This window comes from Elaeis guineensis, chromosome 4 (assembly GCF_000442705.2).
Source record: "Elaeis guineensis isolate ETL-2024a chromosome 4, EG11, whole genome shotgun sequence".
NCBI classification, from domain to species: Eukaryota; Viridiplantae; Streptophyta; class Magnoliopsida; order Arecales; family Arecaceae; genus Elaeis; species Elaeis guineensis.
In genome coordinates this window covers 141,407,244-141,414,960 of record NC_025996.2, presented here as the reverse complement: position 1 = coordinate 141,414,960, position 7,717 = coordinate 141,407,244, and positions in this window count along the sequence as shown.

The window sequence follows — 7,717 nt, the reverse complement described above, 5'->3', positions numbered from 1 at the left end:
CTGAAAGATGCACCATGATATTAAAGAAGACAGAGGAGAATATCATCTCGAGCTTATAGAGAGTAATGATAATCTTCTTTTTTAATATGTCGATTTGACTTCATCTTAACATCTTTGCACATAAGTCCCAAAAATAAATTTTCAGATCAAGTAATGCATCGCATACATTATTTGGCAACAATCCATGTAAGCCAACTGAGAGCACATGTTGTAGAAGTATGTGGCAATCGTGACTTTTCATCTCGACGATCTTTCCATCTTTTGACTTGATGCACCATTTCAAGCTTGAGGCATATCCATAAAAAAATCTCACTGATCTCAGATATGTAAGAAATTAATTTCTCTCTCTTCAGTTCAGTAATAACATACCAATGGCTTGACCAGCCTATCCTCCTATCGAATCAAATATAATTTCTTTCAATCCACATGTCCTCCAAGTTAAGATGAGCCTTCACGGTATCCTTCATTCTTCCTTCGATATTGAGAATGGTATAAAATATATTATCAAATATGTTATTTTCAATGTGCATGACATCAAGATTGTGTCGAAGAAGAAGTATTTTTCAATATGAAAAAACAAATAACTTGCTCCTTTTTCTTCAATTTTCGGTACTTGTTTGCATGCCTGCTTGGTTGATCGGATCCTTATCAAATATGACATCTTGTGGGTTGGGTAGTTGATTTAAAATATTGTCCGTAGATCAGAACCTTGGCTAGGCACATCGTTCATGCTTACCGTTGAACTTAAGACTTCTCCTCCATCTATGATCATCCAGCAAGAAACATCAATGGCCAGTGAAACAAATCTTTCCACGAATACGGGCCGATATAATATCATTGTTGCAAGTTGAGCATGCTTTATATCCTTTTGTACGCCACTCAAAAATATCGCCATACGTGAAAAAATTGTTAACTGTCCAAAGCAGTGCCCCATGCATGCAAAAGATGCCTTCTACGACATGATCATACATTTTGCAAACTTCTTCCCTCCAAGTATTGCAACTCTTCGATCAACAGTTGTAAAAATATGTCTATGTCTCTTCCAGGGGCACAAAGATCGGGGATCAACAAAGCCAGCATATTAAAAGGTGATTTCATGCACTTTCAAGATAGTAAATTATAAGAAAACACCATAACGGGCCACATACTGTATATAGTGCTAAGATTATCATATGGATTAAATCTGTCTATTGCCAACCCTAGTCTGATATTTCGTGAATCAGCTACAAACCATGGATATTCACGATCGAAATGTTTCCCCACATCTCCATCTGATGGATGTCTCATGACATCATCGTCGATGTTGTTTCCCTTCTTATGCCATCGCATGTCACAGGCAATATGCCTTGACATAAACAATCAACACAATCATGGCGTAATTGAAAAATACCACAAAATCTTGTACGATATTTTTTTTCTTTTTATCTTTATTACGACTTTCATTCCATCTACTTGAATAACAAATCGAACATGCATGTAGATCTTTTTTGTCCTTTCGAAATAGAACACAATCATTCGGACATACAAGTATCTTTCGCAGCGTAGGCCCAAGTCATCGACTCCCAACCTGAGTTCTTTCAATAATTTTTTGGCTTTATAATGACTTGATGGAAGTAACTCTCCCACAAGTAGCAAGTTCTTCAAAAATTTGAACAACCAATTAAATGAGTTGTTTGACCATTTATCAAGTGTCTTCATATGTAATAACTTTATTACGGTGGACAACAGAGAGTACTTCTTACAACCAGGATAAATATCACTTTGTGCATCTCTTAATAGATGCTCGAATCTATCGTTCACAGGTATATTACTGTCCTCCTCAGTTTCTTGTCTCAGGATGGGATGTTGATGTTCTGATTCTGCTTCCACATTTGCTTCAAATAACTTCGGATGGAGATCCTCCAGAATTTTTCTATATTCTGCACCGAGTGTTTGACTTTCACGACTGGGTGATCCACCTACTGACGATACATTTGTGGGACTTTTGGACAATATGCTCGAGCCAGTCAGTAAATTTTCACCATGACAAGTCTATCTCTTGTAAGTCATATCTATACTATGTTCATATAAATGATTCTGAATATCCGATAGGATACACCAAAATAGATTCCTACATCGACAACATAGACGATGAGCTTTTCTATCTTCTCTAGTGTGATTGGACGTCACGTTCACGAAAGATGTCACACCCGTAATATACTTGAGATAGAACTTATCATGCAATGACATCCAATTATGATCCATACCTACATGTTTATGATGCAAATTATACAGCCAAACTTATGTAATAATAGTAGACTAACGCCTTATATCCCCCACCTATAGGATGGTGGTGCTATCCCATTCAAGAATGCAAGAATTTAATATTGTCATACATGTCTTCTATGCCAAAAAAATTTTGACAGTATTTCGACATAGTTCCCCAGATATACAAATACTAACATTATGCTATGTACCAGAGAACATGACTGAAAATATCGATGAAACTCTCTAATGTAGAAGTACATAGTATGTAATATAAAATTCACTCACATGTCCAAACTATCCATAGGGATAATTCAAGAATAGCATGTACAACACCAATATTTTTTTTATTAAACGACAAATATTGGTTCATGCACACTATCCTCGAATGAGAATTCTAAGATTTATAGATTTATTATGCTATGAATTAATATATTATTATTATATCTACTTTTATTTTTAAATTATTTTTAGATCTCAAACTATACTTCATATAAGGAGTAGCAACAAATAATCGTAATTATGCCTAACGACTCAAATCAATTAAAAAAAGGAGAACAAAATTTAAAACACTGCGAACTGCCAAAGTTATTACTTTAGATTTGTGTAGCCACTTAACAATCATAAAATTTAAAATAAACCATGCCCTAATCTTTTGACTCCCCCCATAAATCCCATAGAGAGAGGGAGAGAGAGAGGGGTATCGAGATGGGTGCGAATGGCGGTGGCTATGTAGCGACGGCGATGGCAGTGCAGCGACAGTGACAGCGACAACCTATAGGATGGATTGTGAGAGAGAGAGAGCCATAGAGAGAGAGGGGCCATACCTGAGAGATCTTGAGAGAGAGGGAGAGATTGCAGCCCGATAGACTTCAAAGAGGGAAGGTGGTGGTGGTGGAGGCGGAGCGATGATGATGGTGGCAGTCCTAGGGAAAGCAAACAACCGTAAGAGAGGGAGAGAGAGAGAAAGCGAGGGAGGGAGAGGAAGAATCCGGGAAGGATGATGATGGTGGTGGCGGAGGAAGGATGATGATGAGGGATGGCTCGATTCGATTAGTGTGGTGGGACGGTGGCATGGAGGGACGATGCCGACCGACGATTAGAGAGGGCTTGAATCGACTGACCGATGGTGTGGCTCGATGGAGTGAGAGAGCGAGAGATAAAGATGAAGAGAGAGAGAGGGCATGGTGGGATGGTGGCATCAGCATGTGAAGGATTTTGAGACAAAATTTGCCCTAAAAACCCTTATTTCCTCCTTTTTTTTTAACGAGAAAACTCTTTAGCGACAAAACTTTTCATTGTCAAAAATAAAAAATTTCATCGCAAAAGAGTATACTTAATTTTTGATGATAATTTTTTTTTTCATCGTAAAAAAATAAAAACTCTAACGATTAAAAAAAAATTCATTGTTAAAAATCTACTTATAGCAAAGAAAATTAATATTTTATCGCAAAAGAGTCAATTTTTTGCAACAAAATTTTTTTTTATTGTAAATACTTAATTTTTGGCAACAAAATTTTTTTTGTCGCAAAAACATACCTATTTGCGATGAAAAATTTTTTCATCACTAAAATTTCATCGTAAAAAATTAAATTTCTTATAGTGCTATATGCTGTCCTCTAACATTCAAAGATATAACCCCCCCAAAAGTGATCCCCCAAGCACTTCATCCTTCTGTGTTTAGCTAAGAAAAAGTAGGCTGACTACATCCTGACATGATAATATTTCTCTGGACATCTAAGTGTGCTCTTACTGATCCCTTTATAGCATTGCTTCTAGCTTCTCCACTGATATGTCTAACCCTGCTTGTGCCCTACACAAAAAAAAAATGCAAACAAGTTAGTATATTTAGGCTATTCTTATAACAAAGCTAAACTCAACTTACCATATAAAATCTTTCTCCAATAGTAGGACACATATAAAGCCCATAACCCTGTGGTAATCTTTTTTGCCTTAGCCATTTACTGCTTTCCATGGAGGCTTGCAATTGGGACAACTGCCACTCATTGCTTGTAGTCTTTCTCTTTAAATGTAGCTTTGCTCGACTTGCTGCAGCACTTGTAACCTAGCATCAAAGGAAGACAAGTTGTTATTGATTACTAACTAACAAGAAGCGACTTGTAATATAACATTAGGTTAAGTAATGCATAACATCCTAGTTGGTTAGAGTAGAACAACTTGGATTTTTCTTGGCCTGCCCCTTGGTCTTTTTACTGGTATATCATGAGTTGGAATTCTTGATTATGCCTCACTCCTCTTAGGACATCCTTACTTGTTATGACCTCTCTCAAAATATATTTGACAGGTTATATGTCTTCCTGCTCTTGAAAGCTTATGAGAATTCTTGGAGCCCTAATGTGGGTCCTTTCTTCTATTTTTTTTGGGTCTATCTGGCATAACTCTCACAGGTGGAGGTAGGACTGCCTCTGCACCAATCTTAGGCCAAAACTTCTCTCCATTTACAAGTTACAAAACAAACTCATAGATCATCTCCGAGAATCTTTGGTATACAACTCTGCAACATAATCTTCAACATCATCATTTTTATGCCACATTGCAGAAATGGCATGAATACATGGTATACCTATCAAATTCCATGCATTGCAAGCATAACTCCTACCCAATAAACTAACTTCATAAGATTGTCCCATGTATGTCACCTCATACTTTCTATCTCCATTATAAATAGCCTCATACTACTTACTTTCAACTTTATTTCTCTCTATCTTTTCTTGAATTTGAGGACATAGTCTTCCATGCTTTATCAATTTTCTCTCTCTTTTTTGCCATCCTTACCATTATTGTCCTCCTTATATCTTCAAGCATGTCAATAACTAGCTTCTCCCTTATGCTAATTATGTATGAGTTGAATATCTCTGTCATATTATTGTCAACCACATCACACTGTGGGAATGGACTAAAAAAGATCTTCACAAATCTTCTTGGGTTACTTTCTATGAAGTCTTTCCATGCCTCCTTAGATAATCTCTTCATCTCATCCAGCACATCAAGAAAATCTCCTTCTGTGGTGCACTTTGATGCCCTAAAAAAGGTGGATTTCAGAACCCCACTCTTATGCTTTTCTCTTCAATTTTCATAAATGTGCCTTGCACAATGTCTGTGCTTGGCATGTGTCAGTAAATCAGCAATTGTTTGAGCTAAACTATGCTTAGAAGCATGTAATAAAAGTTAGACATTAAAATAAAAAAAGCAGAAGTTATAAAAGAATGTAAACTTTTATCTTTTATTGATCACTGATAAATATCCAACACAACCTATCTCCGAGTTGTAAATTCTCAGCTAAAAGATTAATGAACCAAGACCAAGAATCTCTGCATCCTACCTCAACTAGAGCCCATGCAATTAGGAACATTTGATTGTTGGCATCTCCTCCCATGACAGCTAACAATTCACCTTTATAAAATCATTTTAGAAAACATGTATCAACCCCAGTAATAGGCCTACAAGCTGTCAAGAAACCCTTTCTAAGAGCTTCAAAATCTATATACAACCTCTGAAAGTAGACCCCATCATCAGTCCTATTAACTTTCAAAATGACTGTGCTCCCCTTGTAGCTCCTTTTAAGCTCTTCACAATAATCATATAACCTTGCATAGTGCTTGTGATGAGACCCTCTAATCTTCTCTAATGCTATTTATCTTGCCCTCCAGCATTTGGTGACCGTCACATCAACTTCATATTTTGTCTTGATATCATGCTTCATATCTCTTGGCTTATATGTAGGACATAACCTTAGCATCTCCAAAAACTACATCGCAATCTATCTAGCGGTTATTTGTCTATTCTTATAGTCCTTACACATATGTACTCTCCTACATAAGTTTTAATTTGATATTTTTCTATAGTATTTTCAAATGAACACCATACTCTAAAAGGATAATTATTAAAAGTGCATTTAACCTCAGCTCTATTGGCCTCATTTTTACTAAACCTTAGATCATATCTTTGAGCAACACTGTACTTGACCACAGCATCTTTGAGTTCTTCAATTATACTAAATGTCATTCCTTTACAAAACTTCACATCTTGCATATCAATTTTTAGGTTGAAATATGCCCATTTCTTCTTTCTTATAATCTCACTAGATTCATTTTTAGAGCATGACATAGGAGTCTCAAATTTTGAAGAATCAAGATACTCACTATAGTACCTAGTATCTTCTTTTACTTCATCTATACCAGCACTCTAATTGGTTGGTTTTGTAGTGACATCCATAAGTGACTGCTATTAAAATTTGATGTCTCAAGATTCAGTCTATATTGAGTCCACTGTGAGGTCCGCGATGACAAACGGAGTCCAACGAGCTCAAGATCAATCCAAACAGAGTCCGGATGAAGAAGTTACGCTCGAAAAAAATCTGTATGGAGATTGGAGCGGTGGAGGCTGGCAGTGGGTTGGCGGAGGCCACGGTGGAGCGAGCGCACGCGATGGCGCATGGGCCGACTACAAGCTCACAGCCCAACGTGCGGACGCGTGGGCGCATGCGGTGCGCAGCCAAGGCCCAAGCGGGCACACGCGCGGGTGCGGCCCAGGCCCAGGCCCAGACAAGCGCGTGTAGGTGCAACCCGCATGGATTCTCACACAATTCACATGTGGTGCGTGGACCGGTAGTCCATGATGACCATTATGGACCGACTGGGCATTTTCCACCTGATTTCTCACAGTCCACCGTGGATCGGATGCATTTTGGAGGTGATTCTCACAGTCCACAATGGGTTCTCATGGACCGATGCATGATTGGGTGGCTATGGATGATTTCGATCATGATCGGATGGTTGTCGGTGGTTCCAAGGAGATCAACGGGTGTGCAATGCATGATTTGGCACGATCCAACGGTGCGGAAGTGTTGCCGGGCATGATCCAATGGTAAGAGGCATGTTTGGATGCTGGCAGGAGTTTGTCTCCGATACTATTTGAGTTTTAGGGCGTTTAAGAGGTCCTATGGGTGAAACATCAGAGAGGGCAGCATGGCATGGTGTGTTCGATCAAGGACCCAGAGCAGCAGTAGATCGAAAGGAGCCAATAGAGAGTAGAGACAGGGGTGCTTCAGGCAGGCTATCATGTAGCAGACAGTGATCATTTCAGAGATTCAAGAGGTCTTCCTAAAGATAGAGCTTTTGTGAAGGAGAGATTAAATGTACGAGGGTTGAGGGTGTAATCTCTTCTTGTAATTTTTTTTTCATAGTGAAGCTTGCATGCCCCATGGAGGTGAGCTTTTTGGCTAATCCATGTATTTGATTGTATTTCTATTTTATTTCTTCTTTCTTTCTACTGCAATGCGCAGTATCGAAAAGATTCTGTGGAGATGGTATCTTGGCCAGACATCCCCAATAGTGGCTGCTCTCTCTGAAATCCATGATTAATATCATTTATCTTACTTTTTGCTCCTTAGCTAATCTCCTTACATTCCTCAACTCTTCATCATCAGTTAATAGATCAATAGTTAAACTAC